The sequence below is a fragment of the Rattus norvegicus genome, chromosome 3, assembly GCF_036323735.1.
Source record: "Rattus norvegicus strain BN/NHsdMcwi chromosome 3, GRCr8, whole genome shotgun sequence".
Classification (NCBI taxonomy): Eukaryota; Metazoa; Chordata; class Mammalia; order Rodentia; family Muridae; genus Rattus; species Rattus norvegicus.
Genome location: NC_086021.1, coordinates 93,365,621 through 93,391,277, shown reverse-complemented (window position 1 = coordinate 93,391,277; position 25,657 = coordinate 93,365,621). Strand labels below are relative to the sequence as shown.

General features: G+C 37.5%; 2 pseudogenes; both read left to right on the top strand.

Annotated features, from left to right (window-relative positions):
• Or5w1d-ps1 (olfactory receptor family 5 subfamily W member 1D, pseudogene 1) lies at positions 5,610–6,547 on the top strand (annotated as a pseudogene).
• Positions 19,868–20,629, top strand: Or8w5-ps1 (olfactory receptor family 8 subfamily W member 5, pseudogene 1; annotated as a pseudogene).

The following is a 25,657-nucleotide window of genomic DNA, read 5'->3' as shown; positions in this document are numbered from 1 at the left end:
AGAAGCAAGAAACTAATCATCTTGGCAACAAAACAAAGAGAATGAAAGCACACAATCATAACCTCACTTCCAAATATGAATATAACGGGAAGCAGTAATCACTATTCCTTAATATCTCTCAATATCAATGGCCTCAACTCCCCAATAAAAAGACATAGATTAACAAACTGGATACGCAACGAGGACCCTGCATTCTGCTGCCTACAGGAAACACACCTCAGAGACAAAGACAGACATTACCTCAGAGTGAAAGGCTGGAAAACAATTTTCCAAGCAAATGGTCAGAAGAAGAAAGCTGGAGTAGCCATTCTAATATCAAATAAAATAAATTTTCAACTAAAAGTCATCAAAAAAGATAAGGAAGGACACTTCATATTCATCAAAGGAAAAATCCACCAAGATGAACTCTCAATCCTAAATATCTATGCCCCAAATACAAGGGCACCTACATATGTAAAAGAAACCTTACTAAAGCTCAAAACACACATTGCACCTCACACAATAATAGTGGGAGATTTCAACACCCCACTCTCATCAATGGACAGATCATGGAAACAGAAATTAAACAGAGATGTAGACAGACTAAGAGAAGTCATGAGCCAAATGGACTTAACGGATATTTATAGAACATTCTATCCTAAAGCAAAAGGATATACCTTCTTCTCAGCTCCTCATGGTACTTTCTCCAAAATTGACCATATAATTGGTCAAAAAACGGGCCTCAACAGGTACAGAAAGATAGAAATAATCCCATGCGTGCTATCGGACCACCACGGCCTAAAACTGGTCTTCAATAACAATAAGGGAAGAATGCCCACATATACGTGGAAATTGAACAATGCTCTACTCAATGATAACCTGGTCAAGGAAGAAATAAAGAAAGATATTAAAAACTTTTTAGAATTTAATGAAAATGAAGGTACAACATACCCAAACTTATGGGACACAATGAAAGCTGTGCTAAGAGGAAAACTCATAGCGCTGAATGCCTGCAGAAAGAAACAGGAAAGAGCATATGTCAGCAGCTTGACAGCACACCTAAAAGCTCTAGAACAAAAAGAAGCAAATACACCCAGGAGGAGTAGAAGGCAGGAAATAATCAAACTCAGAGCTGAAATCAACCAAGTAGAAACAAAAAGGACCATAGAAAGAATCAACAGAACCAAAAGTTGGTTCTTTGAGAAAATCAACAAGATAGATAAACCCTTAGCCAGACTAACGAGAGGACACAGAGAGTGCGTCCAAATTAACAAAATCAGAAATGAAAAGGGAGACATAACTACAGATTCAGAGGAAATTCAAAAAATCATCAGATCTTACTATAAAAACCTATATTCAACAAAACTTGAAAATCTTCAGGAAATGGACAATTTCCTAGACAGATACCAGGTATCGAAGTTAAATCAGGAACAGATAAACCAGTTAAACAACCCCATAACTCCTAAGGAAATAGAAGCAGTCATTAAAGGTCTCCCAACCAAAAAGAGCCCAGGTCCAGATGGGTTTAGTGCAGAATTCTATCAAACCTTCATAGAAGACCTTATACCAATATTATCCAAACTATTCCACAAAATTGAAACAGATGGAGCCCTACCGAATTCCTTCTATGAAGCCACAATTACTCTTATACCTAAACCACACAAAGACCCAACAAAGAAAGAGAACTTCAGACCAATTTCCCTTATGAATATCGACGCAAAAATACTCAATAAAATTCTGGCAAACCGAATTCAAGAGCACATCAAAACAATCATCCACCATGATCAAGTAGGCTTCATCCCAGGCATGCAGGGATGGTTTAATATAAGGAAAACCATCAACGTGATCCATCATATAAACAAACTGAAAGAACAGAACCACATGATCATTTCATTAGATGCTGAGAAAGCATTTGACAAAATTCAACACCCCTTCATGATAAAAGTCCTGGAAAGAATAGGTATTCAAGGCCCATACCTAAACATAGTAAAAGCCATATACAGCAAACCAGTTGCTAACATTAAACTAAATGGAGAGAAACTTGAAGCAATCCCACTAAAATCAGGGACTAGACAAGGCTGCCCACTCTCTCTCTACTTATTCAATATAGTTCTTGAAGTTCTAGCCAGAGCAATCAGACAACAAAAGGAGATCAAGGGGATACAGATCGGAAAAGAAGAGGTCAAAATATCACTATTTGCAGATGACATGATAGTATATTTAAGTGATCCCAAAGGTTCCACCAGAGAACTACTAAAGCTGATAAACAACTTCAGCAAAGTGGCTGGGTATAAAATTAACTCAAATAAATCAGTTGCCTTCCTCTATACAAAAGAGAAACAAGCCGAGAAAGAAATTAGGGAAACGACACCCTTCATAATAGACCCAAATAATATAAAGTACCTCGGTGTGACTTTAACCAAGCAAGTAAAAGATATGTACAATAAGAACTTCAAGACACTGAGGAAAGAAATTGAAGAAGACCTCAGAAGATGGAAAGATCTCCCATGCTCATGGATTGGCAGGATTAATATAGTAAAAATGGCCATTTTACCAAAAGCAATCTACAGATTCAATGCAATCCCCATCAAAATACCAATCCAATTCTTCAAAGAGTTAGACAGAACAATTTGCAAATTCATCTGGAATAACAAAAAACCCAGGATAGCTAAAGCTATCCTCAACAATAAGAGGACTTCAGGGGGAATCACTATCCCTGAACTCAAGCAGTATTACAGAGCAATAGTGATAAAAACTGCATGGTATTGGTACAGAGACAGACAGATAGACCAATGGAACAGAACTGAAGACCCAGAAATGAACCCACATACCTATGGGCACTTGATTTTTGACAAAGGAGCCAAAACCATCTAATGGAAAAAAGATAGCATTTTCAGCAAATGGTGCTGGTTCAACTGGAGGGCAACATGTAGAAGAATGCAGATCGATCCATGCTTATCACCCTGTACAAAGCTTAAGTCCAAGTGGATCAAGGACCTCCACATCAAACCAGACACACTCAAACTAATAGAAGAAAAACTAGGGAAGCATCTGGAACACATGGGCACTGGAAAAAATTTCCTGAACAAAACACCAATGGCTTATGCTCTAAGATCAAGAATCGACAGATGGGATCTCATAAAACTGCAAAGCTTCTGTAAGGCAAAGGACACTGTGGTTAGGACAAAACGGCAACCAACAGATTGGGAAAAGATCTTTACCAATCCTATAACAGATAGAGGCCTTATATCCAAATTATACAAAGAACTCAAGAAGTTAGACCGCAGGGAAACAAATAACCCTATTAAAAAATGGGGTTCAGAGCTAAACAAAGAATTCACAGCTGAGGAATGCCGAATGGCTGAGAAACACCTAAAGAAATGTTCAACATCTTTAGTCATAAGGGAAATGCAAATCAAAACAACCCTGAGATTTCACCTCACACCAGTGAGAATGGCTAAGATCAAAAACTCAGGTGACAGCAGATGCTGGCGAGGATGTGGAGAAAGAGGAACACTCCTCCATTGTTGGTGGGATTGCAGACTGGTAAAACCATTCTGGAAATCAGTCTGGAGGTTCCTCAGAAAATTGGACATTGAACTGCCTGAGGATCCAGCCATACCTCTCTTGGGCATATACCCAAAAGATGCCTCCACATATAAAAGAGACACGTGCTCCACTATGTTCATCGCAGCCTTATTTATAATAGCCAGAAACTGGAAAGAACCCAGATGCCCTTCAACAGAGGAATGGATACAGAAAATGTGGTACATCTACACAATGGAATATTACTCAGCTATCAAAAACAACGAGTTTATGAAATTCGTAGGCAAATGGTTGGAACTGGAAAATATCATCCTGAGTGAGCTAACCCACTCACAGAAAGACATACATGGTATGCACTCATTGATAAGTGGCTATTAGCCCAAATGCTTGAATTACCCTAGATCCCTAGAACAAAGGAAACTCAAGACGGATGATCAAAATGTGAATGCTTCACTCCTTCTTTAAATGAGGAAAAAGAATACCCTTGGCAGGGAAGGCAGAGGCAAAGATTAAAACAGAGACTGAAGGAACACCCATTCAGAGCCTGCCCCACATGTGGCCCATACATATACAGCCACCCAATTAGACAAGATGGATGAAGCAAAGAAGTGAAGACCGACAGGAGCCGGATGTAGATCTCTCCTGAGAGACACAGCCAGAATACAGCAAATACAGAGGCGAATGCCAGCAGCAAACCACTGAACTGAGAATAGGTCCCCCGTTGAAGGAATCAGAGAAAGAACTGGAAGAGCTTGAAGGTGCTCGAGACCCCAAAAGTACAACAATGTCAAGCAACCAGAGCTTCCAGGGACTAAGCCACTACCTAAAGTCTATACATGGACTGACCCTGGACTCTGTCCCCATAGGTAGCAATGAATATCCTAGTAAGAGCACCAGTGGAAGGGGAAGCCCTGGGTCCTGCTAAGACTGAACCCCCAGTGAACTAGACTATGCGGGGAGGGTGGCAATGGGGGGAGGGTTGGGAGGGGAACACCCATAAGGAAGGGGAGGGGGGAGGGTGATGTTCGTCCGGAAACCGGGAAAGGGAATAACACTTGAAATGTATATAAGAAATACTCAAGATAATAAAAAAAATAAAATAAAAAAAAATCAAAAAAAAAAAAAACACAGATCAGTTGATTAAACGTCCTCATGAAATGCAAAAGGAAATAAGAAAAAAGTAAAGTAGTATAACAATGTCTGGAGACTTAGGACAGCACAAAGCTCAGACACAAACCTCGATCTGAGACAAGGAACAACAGCTAGTTTTCCCGTTGTCTGTTTACACATGACATAGAGGTGTGCAGGGTATGAAATTCTGGTTGATTACTACTGAGCTGTTAGGTCATCTGCTTTATTGGGTGTTTTATCACCTCTGCTAGCAGCATGAGTAGGGTAGAGTCTTGTCTTTGTGCTCAGGATTTCTGTACCTACAAATCTTTTTGTCTACTTTGCCACATCTCTCTGTTTATTTCAATGGATCTCAATTCTGAGATCCAAGTCATAGCAAATGTAGCTCAATTTTTGAAAGCAGAAATCAACTTCAGATGTTTTCAGTAAAGTATGTGAATTTACCTACAAATACCTTTGTAACACTGAGGAATGCTCCATAGGCTTAGAGAATGAAGAGATAGGAGTGGTGACTGCATATTCATTTTAGAGGACATAACCATGCTTTTTATAAATGAAACATAACAATTCTTATCTGAAGATGTCAGCTTTTTTCGTAAGCTGATAGAAGAAATGTTGCCTCTCTTTCAGAGAGTTTCCAATTCCTAACCTATAAAAGGGAAGGGCAACATTTTTATAGTGACATGATGTTTCTTTGGACACCATGTGTAGAAATTTGGAAGAATATGTGCTATATATTGTAAAGTGAGCTATACTGATAAAAGAAATGCTGTAATTCACTAAGAGATCTTGAGTTAAATACATTTCTAACACTCTTAATTCACGCACTGGAGATTTTATCAATTTTTCCCTCTGTTAAAAGCAAAGACCAAGAGTCTAACTATGAACACAGAAAAAGTATACCTGTCACCTTTTCTTTCTTTTTTGAAATCCAGGGTATCCAGATCCAAAGAATGACATTCAAGAACATCACTGCATTTGACGATTTTGTCTTCTTAGGACTTTCCAGCAGACAGGATGTGCTGCAGGGACTCTTTGCTTTCTTCTTCGTTGTTTATAGCGTGACTATAATTGCTAATTTAGGGATGATCCTGCTAATCAAGTTGGACAGCAGACTTCACACACCTATGTACTATTTCCTGAGCAATCTGTCCTTTTGCGACATCTACTACTCCTCCACAACTTCTCCAAAGATGCTGGCCGATTTCTTATCTAAAGAGAAGAGGATTCCTTATAATTTATGTGCTGTTCAAATGTATTTTTTGTGGCCTTTGGAGATATATAATGTCTCATGCTAGTTGTCATGGCCTATGATCATTATGTTGCCATCTGCAATCCCCTGCTCTACACAATTGCAATGTCCAAGAAGGTCTGCACCCAGTTTGTGGCTGTTGCCTGTGCAGTAGGTTTGGTGGATTCAGCAATCCACACATCCTGTACATTCCGACTGTCCTTCTGCAATTCAAATGTCATCAACCACTTTTTCTGTGACATTCCACCCTTGCTGGCCCTCTCCTGCTCAGATACATCAATCAATGAAATACTGCTGTTCACATTTAGTACCTTAGTGTTTGGGTCCAGCGTTGTTGGTGTCCTTCTCTCCTACTGCTACATCATTGCAACCATCTGCAGGATGAACTCTGCTGAGGGCAGACGCAAAGCATTTTCCACTTGTGCCTCTCACCTCATGGCTGTGGCCATTTTTCATGGAACTCTGCTTTTCATGTATTTCCGTCCCAGCTCAAGTTACTCCATGGACACAGACAAAATGGCCTCTGTTTTCTACACAGTTGTGACTCCCATGTTAAACCCACTGATTTACAGTTTAAGAAATAAGGATGTGAAGGGGGCTCTGAAGAAGGCAATCAATATTAACTTGTGGCCTGGGTGAAATTTTATGTCATATGAATATTCTGAGACTGCATTTAAGTGTATTAGTGTAGATTCCCTTGTATACCACCTTTGAAATATTTTCTACTGTGAATTTAGTATAACAAAAGCAATCTCTCTCATTAGTCTTCAGTCTAAACTAATAAAGAATAAAGACACCAGCATTTAAATTTTATAGAGAGGGCCGTTAATGTGTTTTTATCTTGGATAGATGAGATACAACAGGGCTTACCAATCTCTTCACATCTAAAATCCCTCTTCGTCTAGTTTCAACGAAAGGGTCCATAAGTACAGTTCATGTGTTCAAAGTGAATGTTAGAGAGTGAAAATAAGTTTTGTTGCTGTTATTTTGCAGTAATCGGGTATATCAGTGTCATCCAATTGAACTGATAAAACTTAAATCTAAAATCCAAATCATAAAATCTCAGGCTACAGGGACAGTCATGAAAGTGATGTGAAGATCCACAGAATGGAAGAAAATTTTGTGTACTGTTTATAACAGGGGGTTTTAGTCTGGAATGCATAAGGAAACAAAAAAAGAAATGAAAAAGAAAGAGACAAGGAAGAAGGAAGGAAGAAAGGAAAGAAAGAAGGAAGAAAGAAGGGAGAAAGGAAGGAAGGAAGGAAGGGAGGGAGGGAGGAAGGAAGGAAGGAAGGAAGGAAGGAAGGAAGGAAGGAAAAGAAATATGTGAGGAACCAATTAAAATTGGGTGAGAGACTCTGAGGATTCAAAGGAACTACGGGTTAAAGTAGATGAAATGTCCTACAATAGGGAGAGGGAACTTATTTAGCCCAAATACAGCAGAAAGACAGGGCATCAAGTAAGGGATGAGGTTGCTATCCCACAGTCAAAACTCTGAGTCATAATTCTTCCTGCCTGAAAGAACTGCAGGGCTGGAAGTGGAGAGGAGCCTGAGGAAAAGAAGGTCCAGCGACAGGCCCAAAGTGGGATCCAGCTCAAGGGGAGGGCCCAAGACCTGGCACCATTACTGAGGCTATGGGGCATTCACAATAAAGGACTTATCATGACTGGCCTTCAAAAGACCCAAAAAGCTGCTGAAAGAGTCAGGTGCAGATATGAGCACCCAACCAATGAACAGAAGCTGCTGACCCCTCTGGTTGAATTAGGGAAAAGCTGGAGGAAGTTGAGGAGGAGGGAGACCCTGTAGGAGGACTAGCAGTCTCAATTAACCTGGACCTCTGAGATCTCTCAGGCACTGGATCACCAACCAGGCAGCATACACCAGCTGAGACGAGGTCCCTAACACATATACAGCAGAGGACTCTCTGGTCTGGGTTTAGTCAGAGAAGATGCACATAACCCTGAAGAGACTTGAGGCCTCAGGAAGTTTAGAGGTCTGGTGACCTGGGTGGGATGGGGACAGGGATTGGGGGAGGGCGAGGTGGAGGGATGGGATGTGGAAGAGTCAGGGGCAGGGAGTGGGGATGGACAGATGAGGGGAATAAAATTTGGAGTGTAAAAATAAATTAATATAATTATAAAAATATGGACTGATTTTTAACTGAGTGTTCTCAATTTAAAAGACTAAGAACGTGGAAAATATGCACACTTCTAATCTGCAGAGAGAAATGTAATAGGTTAAAGGAATTTTCATAGTTCTTAAATCAAAAGAAAATAATATACTTACTTTAAAGAAAATTATATTTCTGGGAGAGATATCATAGTGAAACATTGTTGTCAAAATTCTTATGTGTCTGCTACATAAGTTTTTTGTTATAATCAAATAAAGTATAAAGTATTATTTAACTATAATAAAACTTTTTAAGGTGCCTTTCAAAAAATTAATATTGAAACACCCATAATGAACAGGAAAAACTAACCTCAGTTTTAACTCACATTCCTCTATATTCCTTATAATAATATGTGTAATTAAATACATTCCCCAAGGTAAACCACTCAAAGTTACATTATTGTTCATGTAATAGTTTTAAAACTTTATATTTCATGTGTAAATGTGTTTTGCCTGTGTTATATATGTGCCGTATATGTGTGCCAGATGCACATGGAGTTCAGAATAGGATACTGACAGCCAGAAATTACACATTTAGATTGTTGTGAGTTCTCATGTTTGGGCTAAAATCTTAACTGATTCTGCCACAATAGTTACAAATGTTCTTATTCACTGAAGCAGGTATTTCCATCCCCTTACTTTTACTTAACTAAAATATAGTTTATAAGACATTCTGTCTTTGTTAGACTTATTACTGTAGTCTCTTCACCATTTATACTAGCAAAAAGATTGTGTATGAAGTTTCGCAGTGACTGGAAGTGGAATATATGTTGGAGGAACCTCAATTTAGCATGTCCCAAATATTATTCTAGAAACAGATAAAGTAAAGGTTATACAGTGTGTGGATATACTAAAAATCAAGCAATTGGCTCACTGTTAAGTATCAATTTTGTGGTATATGGACTATATATCAATGAAATAGTTAAAAGTTACAGACACTAAAGCAGTGAAGTATTACAAAATTGGAAAATGAACTGAACACAAATGTCTTGAAAATAAGTACATAGGGGATGAAATTTAATTGTATTAGTTTCTAGTTCAGTCAAATTATAACACAAATTATATTTTACTTCATAAAATGTGTGCATCCCTATTCTATGTATTTTACAATATAAATTAATTTGAAATTTTTATTCTGATATATCAATTGATGACAGTAGTAGGAAGTAATAGTTCCCACTTTAATTAGCAGCTTCATGTACTCACAGGGGAATCAAAGACCATGAGGAAAATTAATCATAGATTTCTTTTATAACAGCATATCCTAAGGGGAAGAAATTACAGAGACATGAGTCCCAAGCGGAGCATGAGATAATGTAATGTTGTCTTTTTTGTTTTTTTTTAAGATTTTATGTATATGAAAACACAGTTGCTGTAGTCAGACTTACCAGAAGAGGGGGGCAGATCTATTACAGATGGCAGTGAGCCACCTGATGTGGTTACTGGGAATAGAACTCAGGACTTCAGGAAGAGCAGTCAGTGCTCTTAACCAAAGAGTCACCTCTCCAGCCCAGTAGTGCTGTCTTATATTCTTCTACCAAAGACCAATTCACCTCAGATAGGCACCTGAAATTACAAATTCAAAAATATAAAGTTACAAATTATCCTTTCCGAAAAGACATGAACAATTTTTAAATTAATCCGCTACATAGGCAATTAGGGCAAGTATATTGAAAATCTACTATAGGGGTTGGGGATTTAGCTCAGTGGTAGAGCGCTTGCCTAGCAAGCACAAGGCCCTGGGTTCGGTCCCCAGCTCCAAAAAAAGAAAAAAAAAGAAAAGAAAAAAAAAAGAAAAAAAAGAAAAGAAAATCTACTATAAGCACTATTCTATATCCATAATAGTAATATTCTGATCGAACTCATTTGTATCTATAAAACCATATTTAAGTCCTTTAGTATATTTTAAAAAATACTCTTTTTCAATTTCAATCTGCGTGTAGATACATGTGGGATTTTAAATACTGTATCTTGTTTATCTTTATTTTGATTATCTTTGAATAAAACTTCATGAAGATAAAAATTATGGAAATATATTAAAGTAATAATTAGTAAATTTAAAATCATATAAGCTATATATCATAAAGTTTTAGGCAAATCCTCCCATATACATCTGTATTGTATGTTTTTATGTTACCAAGTCACACACACCTGGAAAATCATAAAAATTTAGGTAACTGCATTTACTCATGAGGCCAGTATATCTTGATACTTTTAATTTGTCCTCGTGCTGTTTTTTTAATATTCAATATCTAACATCTGAAGCTGAGCATATACATCTGTGATTTAATGTTGTATAGACTAATTTTAGCCTTTTCCTTTAAATGATTACAATATTTTTCTTTTGATTCCAAAGCCCCCCAACAAATATTTAATAAGTATAGTAGCCAAACTTTCATATAAATTCAGAGAGAAATGTAATCAGGAGTTATTTGTTACCACCATAAACTAACAGACATTTTGATCACAAATAGTAGAAAGTAGTAACAGTTATTTTAAATAGGAATATGGCTATCTTTTTCAAATTCACATTCTTCATGGAACCATGCTGTTTTGAAAATAAGTAATGTACAAATGAATACTATGTATAAGTGAATTTAAAACTTCAGTGTCTTGCCCCTTAGTCAATTTGCAGTATTTGTAAGTATATTTCATGATAGTACAACAAAACATATAATTCCTTTTAAGGCTAATTCAGAGAAACTGACATGTCGAGGGTGAAATTGCTCAAGAACACCTTCATTCTAGACTATAGATTACTAAAATTAATTAATATGTAATACCGGACATTTATTATATATTTAGTTATTTTGTTTTATATGAAATACCAACATTTTAATTAGTGGCACTTAAATATTATTAAAATTAAATAACATAATATTTAAATACACAATATTAAATATAAAGCAGTTTAATTTGATGATTGCAGTGTAGTGTGTATTTCTGAGGATGAAAATAAACTAAGGGCTAAAATAATGTTCTGCATAATGAAAGTATTATGAAAAGAAACCTTTTCATTTATTGCCCTGGGGAACTTCTTATTTTTAATTAATTATTTATTTATTTACATTCCAGATTGTCCTCCCTCCTGGTACTCTCCCATAGCTCCTTATCCCATTCTCCCTCTTTCTTGCCTCCCTCCCTCATATCCTCCTTCCCTGGTACCTTCAGTCTGTTGAGTACCTTCTTCTACTGAGGTCAGACCAGGCAGTCCTGTGCTTTATGTGTGCCTGGGAACCTCACACCATTCTGTGTGTGCTGCCTGGTTGGTGGCTCAGTCTCTAGGATCTCCAAGGGGTCCGGGTTAGTTGACATAGCTGGTCTTCCTAACCTAAGTGGTTGTCTTCCCCTTCTGTTCCTTGATTATTTTTCCTAATTCATTCAGGGAATGACCCACGTTTCCATCTAATGGTTGAGTGTAATTGCATCTGTCTCATGTTTATAGGGCCTTAGAGGACAGCCATGCTAGGCTCCTATCTGTAAACTTATCAAGCATCAGTAACAGTGTCCGGCCATGGTACCCCATCCATCACCCCTGTGAGATAGATCACAAGTTGGACTGGTCACTGAACAGCCTTTCCTTCAGACTCTTCTTTTCTCTCCCTCAGTTCTGTTACACATGAACAATTCTGAGTCAGAAATTTTGCCAGTGGGTTGGTCAACTGTCCCCCTCCATTTGGGGCCCTGTCTTCCACTGTAGGTAGACTCTGAGTTCCCTTTCTCTATTGTTGGGCATTTTGGCTAAGATCACCACCACTGAGTCCTGAAAATTTCTAACCTCTTAGGATTCTCTGATATTCAAGAGGGTCCTTCCACCTCCTGACTACAGAGACTTTATATTTCCATTCATTACCCTGGCCTTCACTCCCTCCCACCCACGTCCCCCAAACCTGATCCTGTTCTCTTTTTCCCCTTCTCCTCCCATTTCCTACACAGCTACTTCCCTTCCTCTGCCTCCCTTGATAGTTTTGTTTCCATCTTCTAAGTGGGATTCAATCATCCTCTGGATTCAAGCATCCTCGGTTAGACCTATCTAGTCCAAATTTCCTATGGTCTGAGACTTGCATCATGACTATTCTATATTTTTCCACTAATATCCACTTACCAGTAAGTAGATACCATGTATGTCATTTTGGGTCTGGGTTACTTCACTCAGGATGATATTTTCTAGTTCCATTTGTTTGCCTGGGAAGTTCACATTGTCCTTGTAGTATTCTATTATGTAAATGAACCACATTTTCTGTATCAATTATTCACTTGAGGTACATCTGAGTTTCCCAGTTCTGGCTATTACAAATAAGGCTGCTACAAACATAGTAGAGCACTGTTTCTTGCTGTAGGTTAAGAAAATTTTGGGCATATGCCTAGGAGTGGTATAGCTGGGTCCTCAGGTAGTCCTATTTCCAGTTTTCTGAGGAACTGCCAGCTTGATTTCCAGAGTGGATAGAAAACTTTGCAATCCCAGCAGCAATGGAGAAGTTTTCCTCTTTCTCCAAATTCTTGCCAGCATATCCTCTTATTTGAGTTTTTGATGTTAGCCATTCTGATTGGTGTAAGGTGGAATCTCAGGATTGTTTTGATTTCGTTTTCACTCATAATTAAGCATGTTGAAAATTTCATAAAATGTTTGTTGGCCATTTGAGATTCCTCTTGAGAATTCTGTTTGTCTGTGTACCCCATTTTTTAATTGTGCTATTTGGATATTTGGAAGTTAAGTTCTTGCATTTTTTTATATATTTTAGATATTAGCTCTCTTCTGATGTAGGGTGAAGATTTTTTTTCCCAATCTGTGGGTTGCCTGTCCTATTGATGGTGTCCTTTGGCTTACAGAAGCTTTTCAGTTTTATGAGGTTTCATTTATCAATGGTTGTTCTTAGAACCTGAGCCATTGGTGTTCTGTTCAGGAAATTCTCCTCTGTGCCAATGAGTTTGAGGATTTTTCTCATCTTCCCTTCCTTCCTTCCTTCCTTCCTTCCTTCCTTCCTTCCTTCTTTCCTTCCTTCTTTCCTTCCTTCTTCCATCCTTCCTTCCTTTGTTCCTTCCTTCCTTCCTTCCTTCCTTTCTCTCTCTCTCTCTCTCTCTCTCTCTCTCTTTCTCTTTATCTCTTTCTTTCTTTATTTCATTCATTCATTTTATTAATCATTCCATTGGTTTGCATCTCAAATGATATCTCATATCCAGGCTACCCTCCACACCCCCCCCCATCCCACATCTGCCCTCTCTTCCATCCCCTTTGCCTCTAGGAGGGTGCTACCCCATCCACCCACCCTTTCCCACCCCACTGTACCAGCATCCCCCTTAGATGGGGCATCTAAGATCCACAGGACCAAGGGCCTTTCCTCTCATTTATGTCAGACAAGGCTGTCTTCTGCTCAGTATGTATCTGAGCCATGGAATACTCCCTGTACACTGACTGGTTAGTGGTTTGGTCCCGGTGACCTGGCCAGCCAATGTTGTTCTTCCTATGATGTTGCATCCCCCTCTGCTCTTCCACTCCTTTTGTCAGCTCCCCCATCAGTGTCCCTGAGCTCAGTCTGATGGGTGGCTTGAAGGATCCATACCTGCATTAGTCAGTTGGTAGGCAAACTTTCCAAGGAACAGCTACACTAATTTCCTGTCAGCAAGCCCCTCTTGGCAACCACAAGTGCATTGTGTAGGGTTTGGTGTTTTCAGACAAGATAGAACTCCAGGTAGGGCAGGGCCATCCATTCCTTCAGTCTCTGCCCCATTTTTGTACCTGTTTTTTCCTTTGGACACTGTTGGGAGCGATGCCCTTGAAACCCTCCATTATTGATGTTATTATTATGGTTAGAATTAAGTATGACTTGGTTCATGGAAAATCCCCAGCCAGCTGCAAAAGACTAATACAAATCTGGTAGTCAAGATGAATAATGATATGATAAAGTTCTGACCTTATGGAGAAATACATCTGATGTCAAGATGCTCAATGTGATGACCTGTAACCTTTCTGAAAAACCAACATCTTGTTGACATCAGCTAACCACACGAATACTGTGTCCTTGGCCTGAGTAAAGATTTCTCACTCCCCCCTTTCACTCTGTTATCCCTGTTATGGTATAAATTCAGCCTTGGGAAAAAATAAAATTGTTGCCTTGATCAGACTCTTGTCTTGGCATCCTTCTTCGTGTCTCTTGTCCCCCATTCTCTTCCAGGTACCCTCAGCACCCTCATTGACAGGACAGGAACATTTTTCATTTAAAACTTTCAGGTGTTCCCATCCCTTGAACAGGGGCTGTACCTATTTACTAGATGTGATCTCTACAGGTTCTCTCCACTCCTCTGTGCATTTCAGCTAAAACATCCTGGTTGGGTCCTTGGAGCCTCTCATTTCCCTGCTGTCTGGGACCCTCCAATAACTATCCCCAGATCCTCATCCCCCACTGCTACATAAATTTATTTGAGTTCCTGACCCTCTCATGTCCCCTCCAGTACATGATACTACCTACACTTATTTCCTCCCCCTCGTCTCTCCCTCCCAGCTCTCCCCACCACCTCATTCAATGATCCTGTTCCATACTCAATGACGGACTGAATCATCCACACACTGTTCTTCCTTCCCCTTAAGCTCCATATAGTCTATGGGTTGCATCATGGGCAGTGTGACCTCTTGGACTAATATGCACTTATCAGTGAGTGCATACTGTGTGTTTGTTTGTGTGTGTGTGTGTGTGTGTGTGTGTGTGTGTGTGTGTATGTCTGGGTTACCTCACTCAGTGTAATATTTTCTAATTTCATCAACTTGCCTGCGAATTTCAATAAGTCATTGTTTTAAATAGCTCAGTAGTACTTGATTGCCTAAATGTACCACATTTTCTGAATCCATTCTTCTTTTGAGGGATTGTTTCCAGATTCTGGCTATTATAAATAAGGCTGCTATAAACATAGTGGAACATTTATCCTTGTTATATGCTGGAGCATCTTTTGGGTATATTCCCAGGACAGATAGATGTGTCCTCACATAGAATTATTTCCATTTTTCAGTCCCACCAACAATGGAGAAGTGTTCCTCTATCTCCACATCTTTGCCAGCATCTGCTGTCACCTGCATTTTTGACCTAACCCATTCAAATTGGTGTGAGGTAGAATCTCAGAGTCATTTTGATTTGTATTTCCCTGATGACTAAAGATGTTGAATGATTCTTTTTTTAAAGGGTTTTATTTATTTATTATATATAAGTACACTGTAGCTGTCTTCAGATACACCAGAAGAGGGCATCTCTTTACAGATGGTTGTGAGCCACTATGTGGTTGCTGGGAATTGAACTCATGACCTCTGGAAGAGCAGTCGGGTGCTCTTAACCGCTGAGTCATCTCTCCAGCCCGAATAATTCTTTAAGTGCTCCTCAGTCATCCGAGATTCTCAGTTGCGAATTCTCTGCTTAGCTCAGCACTTCACTTTTTAATAGGGTTCTTTGGTTCTCTGGAGTCTAACTTCTTAAGTTATTTGTATATTAGCCTTCTACCAGATATAGGGTTGGTAAAGATCATTTCCCAAACTGAGGGTTGCCATTTTGTCCTATTGACAGTGTCCTTTGCCTTGCAGAAGCTTTTAAATTTTATGAGATCTCATTTGTGCAATGTTGATCTTAGTTGAGTAAGCCATTGGTGCTCTCTTCAAGAATTTTTCCCCTGTACCCTTGTGTGTTCAAGGATCTTCCCCACTTTCTCTTCTATTAGACTCAGCATATTTGGTTCTAGGTGGAGGTTCTTGACCATTTAGACTTGAGCTTTTTATTAGGAGATAAGAATGGATTGATTTACATTGTTCTACATGCTGACCTCCAGTTGAACCAGCATCATTTGTTGAAAATGATGTCTGTTTTTCGACTGGAAGGTTTTAGCTTTTTTATCAAAGATCAAGTGACCATTGGGGTGTGTGTGTGTGTGTGTGTGTGTGTGTGTGTGTGTGTGTGTGTGTGTTTACGTGTGTGATCATTTCTGGTTCTCCAATTCTACTCCATTGATCTGCCTACCCGTCGCTCTACAAATACCATAAAGTTTCTATCAATATTGCTCTATAGTACAGCTGGAGATCAGAGATGGTGGTTACCCCAGAAGTTCTTTTATTGTTGAGAATAGTTTTCAATATCTTTGAATTTTTGTTATTCCACATGAATTCGAGGACTGTCCTTCCTAACTATATAAAGAATTGAATAGAAATTTTGATTGGAATTGAATTGAATAAATTGCTTTCAGTAAGATGGCCATTTTTACTGTAATAACCCTGTCAGTCCATTAGCATGGGAGAGCTTTCCATCTTCTGAGATCTTCAATTTCTTTCTTCAGGGACTTGTAGTTCTTTTCACACAGATCTTTCACTTGCTTGATTAGAGTCACACAAAGATACTCTATATGATTTGTGATTATTGTGTAGGTTTTTTTCCCCCTAATTTCTTTCTAAGCACATTTATCCTTTGAGTAGAAGAATACTGATGGCTTGTTCGAGTTAATGTTATATCCAGTCATTTTGTTGAAGTTGTTTTTCAGGTTTAGGACTTCTCTGGTGGGATTTTTGGGGTCACTTAAGTATACTATCCCATCATCTGCAAATAGTGATACTTTGACTTCCTTGTTCCCAATTTGTATCATTTGATCTCCTTTTGTTTTCTAATTGCTCTAGCTAGAACTTCAAGTACTGTATTGAATAGATAGGGAGAAAGTGGGCAGTCTTGTCTTGTCCTTGACTTTAGTGAGATTGTTTCTAATTAGATTTGATGTTGGGTGTTGATTTGTTATCTATTGCCTTTATTATGTTTATGCATGTGCCATGAATTTCTGTTCTCTTCAAGACTTTTAAACTGAAGGAGTGTTATATTTTGTTGAATATTTTCAGCATCTAATGAGGTGATAATATCATTTTTTATTAATTTGATAGTATAGGAGATTTCTCTGATGAAATTTTCTACATTGAACTATCCCTGCTTCCCTAGGATGAATCATGGTGACTAATGATTTCGATGTGTTCTTGGGTCAGTTTTCAAGAATTGTATTATTTTTGCATCAATATTCATAAGTGAAATTGACCTGCAATTCTCTTTCTTTGTTGGTTCTTTGTGTGGTTTATGTATCAGAGTGACCATAGCTTCATAGAAAAAAATTAGGTAGTTTCCCTTCTTTTCTATGGAAATAATTTCAGGAGTATTGGTATGAAAGTCTGGTTGTATTTTGCACTAAAACCATCTGCCCTAGGATTATTTTTTTTTGATTGGGAGGTTTTTAATAATGACTTCAATTTTCCTTAGGGGAATAGAGCTATACAGATAGTTTTCCTGATCTTGGTTTAGCTTTGGTACATGTTATTTCTCTAGAAAACAATCCATTTGATCTAGATCTTCCAGTTTTGTTAAATATAAGCTTTGATGGTAAGATTTAATTTTTTTAAAATCCTTTATTTTTATTGTTATGTCCCTTTTCACTTCTAATTTTGTTAATTTGGATATTGTCTCTATGACCTTTAGTTTGGCTAAGGGTTTATATATCTTGTTGATTTTGATTTTGTTGTTTCCTTTGCATTTTTCTCTTTGTTTATAATTAGTTTATTTCAGCCCAGAGTTTGACTATATCTTGGTGTCTATTCCTCTTAGGTGTGCTTGCTTCTTTCTGTTCTAGAATTCTGTTCTGGATTGTCAGGTGTCCTGTTATGTTGCTTTCATGGTATGCTTTCAATTTTTTTTTTTTTGAACGCACTCGGTGCTATGAATTTTCCTCTTATTCTTGCCTTCACTGGGTCCCATAAGTTTGGGTATGATGTGTCTTCATTTTTCATAGAGTTCTATAAAGTCATTAATTTCTTTAATTCTATTCTGACAAAGTTATCATTAAGTTGAGCATTGTTCAGTTTCCATGAGAATGTGGGCTTTCTGATGTGTTTGTTGTTATTGAAGACCAGACTTAGTTTGCCGTGATCTCATAGAATAGATGGATTATTTCAATCATCTTGTTTGCTTTGAGGCTTGTTTTCTGTCTGATTATATGGTCAATTTTGCAGAAGGTTCTTTGAAGTGATAAGAAGTTATATTCTCCTATTTTGGGGTGAAATGTTCTGTATATATTTGATAAATCCATCTGGCTCATAACTTCTGTACATTTGACTGTGTGTCTGTTTAGTTTCTTTTTCAATGACCTCTTCATTAGTGAGAGTGGGATGTCAAAGTCTACCACTATTAATGGGTGAGGTTCAATATGTGCTTTGATCTTTAATAAAGTTTCTTTTATGAATGTGGGTGCCTTGCATTTGAGACATAAATCTTCACAATTGAGACTTCCACTTGGTGGATCTTTCCTTTGATGAGCAGAAAGTATTCTCCCTCATCTCTTTTGATAACTTTTGCTTGAAAGTCTATATTACTGCATATTAGAATGGCCATTCCAGCTTGGAACCATTTACTTGAAAAAAAAATTTTTTTTCTAGACCTTTACAATGAGAAGGTGTTTGTCTGTGTCACTGAAGTATGTTCCTTTTATGCAACAAAATACTGTTTAAGTATTCAATCTGTTTGTCTGTGTCTTTTTTTTTTTGTGAATTGAGTCCATTGATTTTAATGTATTAAAGATATATTAAATACCAATGATTGTTAGTTCTTGCTATTTTTGAAGTTGGAGGTGGTACTACTTGGTCTGATTCCCTTTCTTTGTGAGGTGACTGTGTTTTCTTGGGCACTGTTACTCTCCTTGTGTCGGAGTTTTAGTTTTAGTATTCTCAGTATGGTTGACATAGTAGAACTATGTTGTTTAAATTTGGTTTTGTCCTGGAATATCTTCATTCCCCTATCTATGGTGGTGGAGAATTTAGCTGGGTATAGTATTTTGTGCTGGTATTTGTGTTCTCTTAGAGTCTGGATTACATCTGTGAGGATCTTCTAGCTTTTAGATTCTCTGCTGAGAATTCTGGTATAATTCTGATAGGTCTTTCTCTATACATTACTTGGCCTATTCCCCTTACAGATTTTAATATTCTTTCTTTGTTCTGTGCAATTAATGTGTTGATTATTTTGTGACAAGAGGACTTTCTTTGTCACATAGATTTGGTGTTCTGTAACTTCTTGTATGTTTATGGCCATCTCTTTCTTTAGATTATAGAAGTTTTCTTCTGTAATTGTATTGAAGATGTTTTCTCCTTCTATGAGCTGGGAATCTTCATATTGTTTCAATTCCCATTACTCTGAGGCTTAATCATTTCATTGTGTCCTTGATTTCCTGGATGTTTTGATTTAGGAGCTTTTTACATTTTGTATTTTCTTTCACTGGTGTGTCATCTCTTCTGTTGTGTATATTCTATGCCTGAGATTCTTTACTATCTCTTGTATTCTGTTGATGAAAGTAGCATCAGAAACTCCTGATCACATTTCTAAGTTGTCCTTCTCCAGGGTTGTCTCCATTTGTGATTTCTTTATTGTTTCTTTTTCCATTATTAGATCTTAGAGTGTATTCTCAACTCCTTTACCTGTGTATGTTTTTATATATCTCTTTAAGGGATTCCTTTGTTCCCTCTTTAATGACTTCTTCCTGTTTGCATGTGTTTTCCTCTACCCACCACTCTTCCTAGCATGGTTTTGTCATCCCGCAGTAAGTTACAACTAAGCTGGGTTCTGTGGGTTTCTTAGCTGGCTGGCATTTTGGTCAGGAGTCTCACTTGTGTTCCTGGTAATTGCAGATGCCCTGGGAGGCACATAGGCTGTGGGGTGAGGGAGGGGAGCTGGCTCACCGATTGGACATGGATGGAAGCTCAGAGCCAAAGATACCTTTAATTTTTAAGGTTTATCCAAGAAATGGACAAGAAAATTTATTCCTCTCTATATGAATTCATTTTCTTGTGAATTACCTTGACATAAAAGCGGCCCTCTTCACCACATTCCTATTTGTTTACCTCATTAGTCTTCTGAACAATCATGGAATAATCATCTTAATTAGAGTGGACACTCAGCCGCAAACACTCATGTATTTTATCCTCAGTCACTTCTCTTTCTGTGACCTCTGCTATTCCCCAGCAACTGGAACCAACATGCTGGTGGGTCTTTTAGTTGAGAAGAAATCAATTCCTAGTGTTGGTTGTGCTTTGCAGGTCTTTACATTGTATGTCTTTGCAGATTCTGAGTGTCTACTGCTAGCAGAATTCACCTTTGGTAGGTATAAGGCCATCAGCAACCCCTGGCTTTATATAGTGAAGATATCCAACAGGCTGTGCTCCCTCCTAATGCCTGAGTTTTACCTGATGGGAACAGCAGATATTTTGATACACTCATCCCTGGCCTTCAGCTTGATTTCATGTGAATCCCATGAGATCAGCCACATTTTTTTGTGATGCTCTTCCTCTTCTACTAATATCTTGCCCAGATAAAGAGGCCAGTGTATTAGATATATTGACAGTTTTTTAGGTTTATTGAGCTGAGCACCCTTTCTGGAATTTTTTTTCTCTTATTGCTACATCATATTATCAGTCTTGATGCTCTGCTGAGGGGTGGTTTAGAGCTTTCTCCACCTGTTCCTTAGCCGAATTTAAGCAGGGCAGCATCAGAAAATATATACTCTAAGTGTTAGTACAAATCACATGAGTCTTCATGAGGTCAAGCTGTATACAATCAAAAGGACCAACTAAATGAGGAAGAAATATGTATTTCCTTAGAAACATAAAAATTAAACTGAGTAATAGCAGCAAACAGTAATAAGTAATCTAAACAAAGTGATTTCTATCTGTGTCACCTGAGAAGAGTACAAAAAATAATCTAGTAACAATTCTGTGCTTTGAAGAGACTGAGCTCACAAGAATCTTGTCTTTGTTTTATGTAGTTTTCTCACAAACACTCAGAATTTTCCTCATAGAATTAAATTTTTAGACGATGTTCCAACAAGACTTCATGGCACTCTTAATCTTCAAACATGTTGACTCCATTCCAAAGCAGTTCATTTAATCAAGTTTTAGGATAGCATCTTCCAGGAAGCTCTGCCTCTATACAAAAGGGATGCGCACAGGGAGAAGACAATGTCTATGCAGTGAATGTACAATCAGAGGTCAGGATATATGGAGACCTATAATTGGAAAGTGTACCGTGCTGGTTACAGAAGTACCATATTTTGTCAGTGTATAACCGGGTGCTAGAACTGTCAGTTCTTCCATGATTTCCTTTTTTTGCTTCTAATTTATTCTATTCCACACTTTGTCCTAGTTAAATAATGCTCTTCAATCCTTCTTTAAAATATTAATTCATTTGCACATGCAATGAGAGAATAAATACATATACTTGCTCAAATGAGAGATCATTCTAGTTATGAAAACTTCAGAATCATATGTAGGAAACATGAGACATAAAAAAAAATAACAAAACAGGCTGGAGAGATGGCTCAGTGGTTATGAGTGCTGACTGCTCTTCCAGAGGTCCTGAGTTCAATTCCCAGAAACCACGTGGTGGCTGACAAACATCTGTAATAAGATCTGATGCCCTCTTCTGGTGTGTCTGAAGACAGCTACAGTGTACTTACATCTAATAAATGAATCCTTAAAAAAAAAAAAACAGAACAAAATTCCATATATATAAAATGACATTTAGGATTGCCGTTAACTGTTATTAAGATAATCCTACCTGAATGTGGCATATTCTATCTATGCAATTAAACACTTTAGCCTTTGAAAAAGGAGAAAACATGGTTATGGATACAAATCTAAAATATTCTAAATAAGGTTCTGAGAGATAGGCATCTTGCCTATCAGTATGTTCAATGTTTAAACTGTTTTCCTAATTTTAATCCATATTTCTCATGGGTGAACTTTGCAAAACCTTGAAATATTAGGATATGGAACTCAAGTATCTTTTGTCAAACACAGAGTTACTGAATTTTCCTGGGCACATTCATTTTTATCGTTCCAGCGTCAAATGGTCCTGCATGTAATTACTTTAGAATTGAAAACCTGAGGCTCCTCTGTTTTATGTTATGCTGTGGCAGTCTATGGGGTATCAGAAATTACTTAAAAGGATTTTCCATTGAGATAAAAATAAGATTGGTGGAATAACTTCTCAGTCAAATCCTTTATCCTGTTTTTTTCCCAATTGTGAACCTATTTCTCAATTTATCCCATTTTATTTTCCCAATTACAAGAGTTGTGATGTTTTTACTCAAATATTTAAATACTACCAAAACAATAAGTGTGAATTTCTAGTTGTTTACTTTGGGTATTTTATTTATTTGGTCATTTATATGTATGCTTTCTTATTTTCTAAGAGGAAAGAAAGAAAGGGCATGAGGTTGGCTGGATGGGGAGGTGGGAGGGCTTTGTGAGGAGAGGGAGCAGAGAAAATTGTAACTTGAATATGCATGAAATACTTTTTCAACAAAGTGTGATGATGAAACAATTGTTAATATAATTCATAGTCTTTAGGGAATGATAAATCAATAAGAACAGTGCTCTCAGAGATTGGATTATGCACCTTACCACATAGGACCTAATGACTCTGTCTCTCTCTCTCTGCCACTAACGTGAAGGTCTAGACTGTCTAGGATCAAGAATGAGTACTATAAGCACTCACTCACCACACCTAACCTGGATTAGTGACCGCTTAAGCCTAGAGTTGTGAGATTTACCAGGATGTGGCATTTTGTAATAACAACTCAAAAACATAAGAAAAATAAAATGGTTGTAAACTGTTTATTATTTCAAAGATTAAGTAAAGTGTGGTGAAATTTAGTTGATAATCAATGAAAACTGAAAAGATCACTGATTAACTTTTATCCTTCTTAAAGGACATTTGAAATTCATTATATTTAAACAGTGATTTAAGCTACATCATCCTATTATATTATATACAAAATGTGATCAAAAGAAATGGAAAATTAAAAGCCAGTAATGTCTTAAAATACTTTGAGCTTATTCATTAATTTTTATTGTGAATGATTGAATGATGTTGAAAATTTGTTTCTTGGATTTGTTTAAAGAACTCTGTAACTCAAATTGAAGCTTGAAGAGTCTGAGACTTGAACAGAACTGTGGACAGCAACGTCAGAGTCATTGTTGTATTGAGTGAGATGTCTAGTTAAATAGTCATAGCTTCTCTTCATTCTCAGCCTTTCTGAATCACACCCTTCTTTCATATGTCACTTGCTGATTGTAGGTAAATACTATAGAATTAGACTTATCAATCCAAACAGTCCACATATTTGGCATGATACTTACAGCAGACACTAAACAAAGTACACATAAGACTAAGAAAAAGTGGGAAACCATCCAAAATTAGGTTAATAGGAGACATTTTTGATGACCTGACACAGACGTATCCACTGGATATGGGAGGAGTCATGAAGCCAGCACAGCTCCCTCACACAGCTCGAAGCTGAGCAGATTGCTCCAACCACTGTTCTTCTAATTACTAGCTTTCCGCATTATGATCCACTTTATATCTTTTCCTGAGAAAAAATTATGTCTGAGAGTTTTAGGAAAATCCTAAAATCAATTTTATCTAGCCACTATTTGGAAGTCTTCCTTATGAGGCCATTACACCAAGGCTTCATTTCCCTAGAGAATCTTCTTGAGGTATGTGCCAGTCAGCAAACTCAAACAGCATAACTAGACATGGTATAGCAGACAATTGACAATTTCTGACTGGCCAGGAGAATGCAACACCTCTTTTTTATGTTACGCTTAGAGCCCTCTGAAAATGTAGTTTAAAGATAGGGGGGTCATACAAAGTATATTCTGGAAGAATGGAAGTATAATAGACTGACTAAAATAATTTTTTTCTATTTTATAGCATAGATGATAAAACACATAGCAAATGATCTTAGATATTAGTATTTTTATTCATAAAATAAAAACAAATAAGATATTTTCTGATGTTCTAGAGTGCTTTCAAACAGCAAACACTGCAGGTCTAAAAGTACTTCATATAATAAATGTGTTTGTTTTGGATAAGACATTTTTTTAGCTTCTTTAAATTGGAGATACAAGGCTAATAATAGGAATAAAATTTGTTGTTTGTATTTTCTAATTGTACCCAAATTTGTAACACTGGATGTATAATGAAAAGCCAAACATATATTTTGTACAAACTGGATAATCACTTTGTTTTTGCTCTATGAAAAACGTGTATAAATAAAGAAGCACCTGGTTCCTTTAGTCAAAGCAGCTGAAGAAAAGGACTGATTGCTGATCAGGGCCACAGAAGCAGCCTGATTGCTAGTTAGTCAGAGCTGCTAACTTCCCCTGGCCATTACATGACTGCCTCCCTCCCATTGACTCCTTACTTCCTCTGAGGGCTATCCTGTCAACAAGAATCCTAAGGTCCTCAGCCTAGGAAGGCCTGAAGAACACCCCCACCCACCCACCTCACTGGATCTTTCTGATTTGTACTAGACAAGATGACCTTGTTAAAACCCACCCTTGTGTAGAGCAGAAAACATTGACATCTCCATCTTTCTCTTTGCTTATTGTTGCTAAGAAGGTAGCACTTTAGCAATGATTCCATTCAATTCAGCAAATTTACGTCTGCATTGCCAGCCAACTAACATCAATACAATATAAAAAGCTTGGGGCTGGGGATTTAGCTCAGTGGTAGAGCGCTTGCCTAGGAAGCACAAGGCCCTGGGTTCGGTCCCCAGCTCCGAAAAAAAGACCAAAAAAAGAAAAAAAAAAAAAGCTTTTGAAGAACATCCCTAAGAAAATAATTCATTTATCACTATTAATTTATTTTAGTCTCACATAGTGGATTTCAAGAGAATCTTTAAGCAGTTCAGGAGTTATGGATAAGCAATTGCTATTTTACTGCTGCGGGTATTACAAGTGTGAATTATGTTTGTTTTGTTTATATATTTAAATGGGCTTAATCAACACTTTAGCATATAACTGATATTTTCTACCTTTCCCCAGTTCATGTAAAACATGCAATGCAATTGTTTATAATATGAATTGCAGAATCGGTCCTTAAGTAAAGAATATCTACATCCTTATGATGAAAAAATATCTGACACAAATTGTGTTACAGTGAACAAAGCATTCGCAAGATGATTGTTTATGACTTAACAAATCAAAGGATCCTTTAACTCAGGCAATGAATTGGGCAGGGAGGGGAAGAGAAGCAACTGAGAAATTTGACATTCATTACAGTCCATGTAACCATGCCCTTTACGAAGGCCCTTTTCTTTGCTCTTAAGTTACTTTTACCATCTGCAAGTCTCAAAATTAAATAGATAAATAGCCCATAAGACTTTTACAATTCCCAGATACTCTGCCTAAAATTGTTGTTATCTTCTTCTTTTTTTTTTTTTTTTTTCTTTTTTTCCGGAGCTGGGGACCGAACCCAGGGCCTTGTGTTTGCTAGGCAAGCGCTCTACCACTGAGCCAAATCCCCAACCCCCTAATGTTATCTTCTAATGTCTGCCCTTACTTGCCAGGTCAAGGTCATCTGATATGAGGGACAGGAATGAAAACGGGACAGTTGGAGAATCCACAGCAAAACATAAACAGTGGCAATTTCATTGACAGCAATCAGGCATGTTTTATACCTTTTTCAGAAACAATAAAATGGAAATTGACAGGATCAATATAGTTGTAAATGCCAGGATGCTGTGATATT